Source organism: Diaphorina citri, unplaced genomic scaffold (genome assembly GCF_000475195.1).
Source record: "Diaphorina citri unplaced genomic scaffold, Diaci psyllid genome assembly version 1.1 scaffold531, whole genome shotgun sequence".
NCBI classification, from domain to species: Eukaryota; Metazoa; Arthropoda; class Insecta; order Hemiptera; family Psyllidae; genus Diaphorina; species Diaphorina citri.
In genome coordinates, this window is record NW_007377965.1 from 101865 (window position 1) to 109772 (window position 7908).

Below are 7908 nucleotides of genomic sequence, written 5' to 3' on the forward strand. Positions count from 1 at the left end.
ATATCCTTAATAGGTAGATAGGCACGTGTTTGCTATTCTTACTAATACGGCTTGCTAGTTTCACATCACGGATTTTAATTGGAAAAGAAAAACAAATTAGAAGTCCTGAGTCTTTCCTAAATGAGAAATCCTTCTTTCTCCTCTTCCCTCCCCTCCTTTCTTCTCTTAGTTTCTCCCCCCCCCCTCTTCTCCCGTCTGAAATATAATATGAAAATTTGTCACTTTCCGTCATAACAAAATCGGGAGTGAGAAAGAGAGAAGGAGGAGGAGGAGGAAGATAGAGTTAGACAGAAAAAGAGAGATATTTAAGAGTGAGTGTGTGTGGGTGTGGGTGTGTGTGTGTGGGTGTGTGTGTGGGTGTGTGTGTGGGTGTGTGTGTGGGTGTGTGTGTGTGTGTGGGTGTGTGTGTGGGTGTGTGTGTGTGTGTGTGTGTGTGTGTGTGTGGGTGTGTGTGTGTGTGTGAGAGAGAGAGAGAGTCGTTTTCCGCTGTGCAAATTCAATTCACAAGCTCAAATTGAATTTTCGCAACTCTCTCTCTCTCCTTTTCCAATTCTTCCCTCGAGGTTGGGCAAAATCTTTACTAGATAGTGAATATTTATGTAGTTTACTTGTTATTAGTTTGTGTGTATTATTATATTATGTGTAAATTTATGTGATTATATATGTTCATAGTAAAGTCGCAATCTTCTTTCCATTTCCTCTTATAAAGGGTGGTACATTTTCTATTCCTCCCCCTCCCTTTATTCACCCCTCCCCTACTTTCCTTCTCTCCACCCCCTCCCACCCCTGTGCTCCACTTCTCAGTAAGGAAATTGGGGCAAAGAAGGAGGGGGTGAGGGGAATCTTTGAGAAGGAATAAAGGGGAAGGAGATTATGAGATATATAGAGAGGAGATCATCCCTAAAGGGAATTTCCCTATTTACCTACCTATTGGAATTTTAGAAATGCAAGTCATATATAGGTAAGAGTTACTAACCTCAGTAGTGTGGTGGTTAGCACACGTTGGACTTCGAATCTGGAGGTTGGTGGTTCGAGTCCACGTAAAGTCATAAAATTTAGCGAAGTTTATCAATCGGGGAACAAAGATCGGGCCTTCAAGGCTCCGTAGAAGTCCTTTTCCTGAGTTCTGGAAGTGTATTGAAGGGAGGGGCAGTAGGAACTGGAGGGGGAAGAAGAGATGCTGGATGTGAAGGAGAGAGAAGGGGAGGGGGAGAGTTTGAGGGAGAGGAGAGGGGGTAATTCAGTTATCCATATGTGATTTTCCAGAAGGAAGATTAAAGAGGAAATAAGATTAGAGAGGGGGAGAGAGAGGAACAGAAGAGGGAAAGAGGGACTAGATTACTAGATTATGTAAGATGTAACTGTGTATTAAGCTTTGTAATGAAATGAATAGAGATAATAGAGTTGTTCAAGCAAAGGCTAGACTGGAGTCTTTTGTAGAAAACTCCACCCAGCGTTGCAATAAAATCAACTTACCTAAAGCCAGCCATTCACCATCAAGTAGACCTGATCAGGTTCGCCTGTTAGGTTTACCAGATACCTGACGAACACACAGGTAGGCTTGACACTATCAGCTAGACCTGACACCTGATCAGGATTACCTGATATAGTGAGTGGATTTGCTGACCTAACCCAGCCTCCCGCCCGGGGCGGATTTCATCCGAAACCGATAAGGTTCGTTCTTGGAACGGCTTCGTTCTGTCTTCGCTTTCAGGACTTACTCCCGCAGTCTAAACAAGGTCTTATGTATTTAGTAGGTAAAGAATAATTTGAAAAGTTATACCTAATAAATAGTTTACCTATTTATTGGAAAAAATGCTTTTAAAAATATATTTATAAAAGTTGGTAGGATAGGTAGGTGAAATCTACTTTCAATTTTTCCCTCGAATCTCTTTTAAGCTGAGTGAGAAAATATTGCATTTTTAATGCAACCTTTTGCAAAATAGGTAGCAAATTTAAATCTCTGATGGATGGATTTTATCAGACCCTTTTCCAGTTTTCCTGCAAAAAAAAAAGAGGGTTAGGTAGTGTGCAAAAAATTAACAACGTCATAAGAAGATTAGTCCCGTTCTTCTTCTTGATGGCATTGAATTCTTCTCATTATTATGGTTTACGCCTTTTTCTTGTTCACTGAATTTCAAGTAATTTTGTAATTTTATAGGCCCATTTTTTTTTTTTTTTTTTTTTTTTTTTTACATAATCTTTTTCCCATTTTCTCAGTTGCCCCTCACATGTTAAATTTGTAATCTTGTGCAAAAAAGAAGAGGGAGATTTTAAATTCGATTTTAAATTTACCAGTCTGATAAAGTGTACAATTTTAAATCTCCTCTCACAATTTTCTGATGAGATCCAGAGAGTACATGTATGTATTTGTTTTCTAATAAGGCCATTGTATTGTTTGTTGCAGGTATGTCCAGGAACCTGTGTCTATTATTATTGTTATCATACCCGGGCTTCGTGCTGTCTACGCCTTACAGTGACGAAGTATCAAGTCGTGAAGGTAAGTTAAGCGGATTTTTTTTAGACTATTTTAGAGGTGTATTTTTTACGAAACTCTTGTGATAAAATGAGGGAGAGGAGAAATCTGAAACGTGTTAGTATAAAAGGAGAAAATATATATGAGGGGAAGAAATAATACCTTGGTCCTTTTCTCCCCCCCCCCCAGACAAATACCACCTTACAGTGACGAAGTATCAAGTCGTGAAGGTAAGCATTTTTTTTAAACTATTTTAGAGGTGTATTTCATACGCTCTTGTGATAAAATGAGGAAGAGGAGAAATCTGAAACGTGTTAGTATAAAAGGAGAAATATGAGGGGAAGAAATAATACCTTGGTCCTTTTCTTCCCCCCCCCCAGACAAATACCTGGAAAATGTAAATTTGGTCAATAATATCGCATAGGGAGAAAAGAGACTGAGGGAGAGAAAGAGGGATTGAAAAGAAGGAGTATTATAAGTGCATAGAAAATGTGTACATAATGGGTATAGAAAATGAAAGAAAGAGGAAAAGGGAGAGATAATGGAGAAAAATGCAAGAAAATTATCGAAAGAAAAGAAGAAGAGGGAGAGAGAGAGAGAGGGAAAGAGAGAGAGAGAGTGAGAGAGAGGGAAAGAGAGAGAGAGAGAGAGAAAAGGACATAATAGGAATAGGAAAGGGTCAATTTTCCTACAAAAGACTTTCCTTTTTGGTCCCCAATAATGGTATTTCTTTGCCATCTTTTTCTCCGATTTCTCGTTCTTCTTCTACTCCTCCTTCTTCTCCTCCTCCTCTGCTCTCCTTTTCGGAGATAATGTGCTGACCATTATCGAGAGTAGTGGTCGAGGGATGAGGAGAAAAGATCCCTAGGAGGACGAGAAGGAAGAGGGAATTGAAAATGGACAGGTCATAATAGAGAAAAGGGAGAAGGGAAAGGGATTTTAGAAAAGAGCAGTTGAAGGAGGAGACGAAGAGAAAAGGAGTTTAGAGGTTGAGACGAAGAGAAAAGGAGTGATTGAGACGAAGGAAAGTGCAAAAGGAGATGAAGTGAAGATGGGGGACGGGTCATTATTGAAGAAAGTTTCAAAGTGGACAAGGAATGGGTGATAAAAAGTCTTGTAAGTTGGAAGGACAAGGGAAGGACGGGAGAAGAGACATAGGTAAAAGAGATTATGAAAGAAGAAGGAGAAATAGAAGGAGGAGGAAAAGAAAAAGAAGAAGGAGAAGAAGAAAGAAAAGTGGAAGGCAAAGGAAAGGAGAGGGCAAAAGGCAATTGGAAAAATGACTCCAATAAGAACGTCTGGCAGTTTTCCTTTCCAATTTCCTTTCTGCAGAAAAAAAAATGTTTAGATAGCCTTTAGGTAGGCACTTCAATATTCAATATGAATAGAAGAAGAGGAGGAGGAGAAAAAGAAGAAGAGGAAGAAGAAGAACGAGGAGGAGGGGAAGGAGGAGGACAAAAAGAAGAAGAAGAAAACTCAGTCAACTTAATTTTTCCTTCTCCATTTAGCTTTTCCAGTTTTCATAATTAATATCATTTCCCAGTCTGAAACTCTGAAAGCCTATTGAGATTATTGAGCCTTCAGCAGTTGGAAAAGCATCGTATACAATCCAAAATAGAATATACGATCTATTTATATCTCATGTCAAAGTCACATTCTACCTCTGAGAATGCAAGGAGCAAGGAGACTGTTCTGGCGAAGTCTCGGATCATGTTCCTCAAAGATACCATCAGATACAAGACCCCAGATCTGGCAAAAAAAAAAAAATTCAGTGATCCCATTAGAGTTTTTTCCCCCCGTTTATTACTTATTTATTTCTATCTCTTCCAGGAGGAAGTTTAAACTTAGAAAGTTTTTACTTTTTAGCATACGTAGATACAGAAAGATTGAAGATTGGGTTGTGTGGAACAGATATCAGATATTGTCCTCCCTCTCTGGATTTCACTTTCATTCTTCCTCTTCATTTCCCTTTCACCTGCCTCGGTGGTGTAGTGGTCAAGGCGCTCGCCTGGTAAACAGGAGGGCGTGGGTTCAATCCCAGCCGAGGTAAGGAATTTTATCCTCAATATAAATTGAGAATTTGACCACAATAATAGTAGTAGCCTACTGCTGGAGTAAAGGGACTTTTCAGTCCTATGAGAAGAAGAAGAAGAAGGAAATGAAGAAGGAGGAGGAAAAAGAAGGAGAAGAAGAACTCGGTCAACTTAATTTTTCCTTCTCCATTTAGCTTTTCAAATTTCCTAGTCTGAAAGCTTATTGAGCCTTCAACAGCTGGACTAGCATGGTATACAATCCAGCTCAAAGTCCTTTATCTGCGGGTCTATGAATCTCATGTCACATTTCTACCTCTGAGAAGCTAAGGAGACTGTTTTGGCGAAGTCTCGGATCATGTTCTGGCAAAAAAAAAAAAAAAAAAAAAAAGCAGTGATCCCATTAAATTTTTTCCCCTCCGTTTATTACTTATTTATTTCTATCTCTCCCAGGAGGAAGTTTAAATTTAGAAACTTTTTACTTTTTAGCATACGTAGATATACAGAAAGATTGAAGATTGGGTTGTGTGGAAGAGATATCAGATATTGTCCTCAATGTCCTCCCTCTCTGGATTTCACTTTCATTCTTCCTCTTCATTTCCCTTTCTCCTCCTTCTCCTTCTTCTTCCTACTCTTTCTCCTTTACTTCTCCTACTTCCCCTCTCCTCTTCGTTTGCACAGGGCTCACGTTTTTCCCTTTCACCTCTCCTCCTCTTTCTCCTGTTGTTTATTTTTTTTTCTCCTCCTTCTCTTCTTTCCTCTCCACTTCCAACTTCTCGTTTTCTTTTTCCTTCCCCTCCTCCTCCTCCTCTTCGACGTTCTCCCATATAGATTAAAAACAGGGGTTGTGTGGAAGAGATATCAGATATTGTCCTCCCTCTCTGGATTTCACTTTCATTCTTCCTCTTCCTTTCCCTTTCTTCCTTCCCTTCCTCCTCCTCCCTTTCTTCTTCTTCTTACTCTTTCTCCTTTACTTCTCCTACTTCCCCTCTCCTCTTGGTTTGTGTCAGGGCTCACGTTTCTCCCCTTCTCCTCTCCTCCTCTTTCTCCTGTGCCTTATTCTCGACCTTTTACTTTTTTTCTCCTCCTTCTCTTCTTTCCTCTCCACTTCCAACTTCTCGTTTTCTTTTTCCTTCCCCTCCTCCTCCTCTTCCACGATCTCCCATATAGATTAAAAACAAAGATATCAAACGGTGTGCAATACATAATGGAAAAGTTTCAACCTGATTACCGGTAGAAGGAGATAAATAAAAAGTGAAAGACACAAAACAGAGAATGGAGAGAGAAAAAAGTGACAAAAAAAGGGTCTTCACCCGTGCCTAAAATTCAGTGGAGGCGCCAAAAGCCACGTTCTACGTTGTTTTTTCCTTATCTTGTTCCTAAGGCCAGCCATTAACTATCAGGTAGATCTTTAAAGAATGCTATCAAATCAGTAGTATTCCAAAATTGTAGTCATAAAAACAAAAATTAGAAAAATAAATGTGGGCAGGTGGGCCAATAAATGGTACGTTTTTTAGGTGGGCGAATAAATGGTACACTTACCCTATTATTGAGTGCAAATTTTTGTCGACTCGGGAAATTGAACTCGAGACCTCTTGCAAGCAAGCAATCAAGCAAGCAAGCGAGCAAGCAAGCAAGCAAGTTACCATACTCGACTAACCATGATGTACCTCTTCAAAATTTATTTATTTATTCTCCCTAGGGCCCTTAGTCCTCACTTTTTAGCCCGTCCTTCCTTTATTATTACGATAGTAATAATAAAGATATCGTGGACGGGCTATTGTATTCGCTTCGGTGTTTGTCTGTCTGTCAGTAGTGTCAGTCTGTCTGTCTGTCCCCATAGAAGGACTTATCGAAACCTGGTCGACCTACATATCAAACTAAAGGTCTTTTTATCAGGAACACGAAAGTGGTGGTGCAAATTTTCTCCAGAAAACCATAAAGCCAAAAAAAAAAAATTTTTTTCTAATCACGATCGAATAAACTACGGGCTAAAAAATTCCCGGAGGGACGGGCCCAGCTTGTTTCAGGTAGGAAGGTACATCTATAAGTACATAGTTCTTTTAGATTTTTTTATATCCACCCTGTCAGGTGATAGTAACTTCATACACCTTCATCTCATATGAGAAAAACGTATGAAGCTTTAATACTATACTATCTACCTACTATATTTCTATACCTACATTACATACCTACTGTTCCTTTACCTACTTACCTGCCTTGTATGTTCATTACTTTACCTCTTTCTTTCTCCTCCTCCTTCTCCTTCTTCTTCCTACTCTCTCTCCTTTACTTCTCCTACTTCCCCTCTCCTCTTCGTTTTCTCAGGGCTCACGATTCTCCCCTTCTCCTCCTCCTCCTCCTCTTTCTCCTGTGCCTTATTCTCTACCCTTTACTTTTTTCTCCTCCTTCTCTTCTTTCCTCTCCTTCCTTTCCTCTCCACTTCCAACTTCTCGTTTTCTTTTTCCTTCCCCTCCTCCTCCTCCTCTTCGACGTTCTCCCATATAGATTAAAAACAAAGATATCAAACGGTGTGCAATACATAATGGAAAAGTTTCAACCTGATTACCGGTAGAAGGAGATAAAGTTAGTTTCTCTTGAAGTATTCTTACCACTTGGAGTCTTGAACACAGCAGGTATAGTTAAGATAAAGTCGGCTACATAGTAGTACAGTCAAACATGGATAATAACGGACTTTTTTATTTATTTTATTTTATGTATCTACGTACTTTATAAGTAGCGATTTTGCATGTTATACTTCTACTTTATAAGTAGCGATTTTGCGGCCAGCGGGCCACATGTGGCCCGCCAACCCATTTTGGTGGCCCACGAATCTTTTTGGGATTAGTGTTCAGCTACAATTAGGAGAACACTTTTTGAAAAATTCAAATCGGACTGCATTTCTGAAAAGTTGTTGGCCCGCGTCGCCCGCGAAGTACCTCCCAATGTAGCATGTGGCCCGCATACACATGGAAGTTGGAAACCCCTGTGGTAGAATATAAGAATGTAGGTACATATTAAAGGAGGGGGGGGGGGAAGAGGTAGAAAGTAGAGTAGAGAAGGCGGTAGAATTTCGGAAGGGTAGGAAGAGGTATAGTAGGGTGGGGATGTGTGGGGTAGGACGTAGGAATGGTGATGGAAGAAGTAAAATAGGGTGGGATGTGCGGGGTAGGAATGGGTGGTGGGATAGGCGGTAGATTTCGTGATTAAGGGTGCAGGTCACGTCGCCTACCGTGTTTCGGTGTTCTGATATTAAACCCATTACACACAAAAACCCGGCACTTGAGTGAGAGAGAGAGAGAGAGAGATATCTGAGGATGAAAAGCAAGAAAGAGAAAGACCTGGAGAGAGAGAGTGGAGAGAGAGAGAGACCTGGAGAGGGACAGAGAGACCGGGAGAGAG

The 7908-nt window shown here is 40.3% G+C and overlaps 1 long non-coding RNA gene across 2 annotated transcripts in view; it reads left to right on the forward strand.

Moving 5' to 3' along the window:
* LOC113467699 overlaps window positions 1-7908 on the forward strand; it is a 77467-nt gene that overhangs the window by 69076 nt on the left and 483 nt on the right. Inside the window, exon 3 of one of the 2 annotated variants that reach the window (XR_003391677.1) lies at window positions 2408-2603. The exons of the other annotated variant lie outside the window; for it this stretch is intronic. This is a non-coding gene — a long non-coding RNA (uncharacterized LOC113467699). Of the gene's footprint in view, window positions 1-2407; window positions 2604-7908 lie in introns of those variants that run through there. 2 annotated transcript variants of the gene reach the window in all.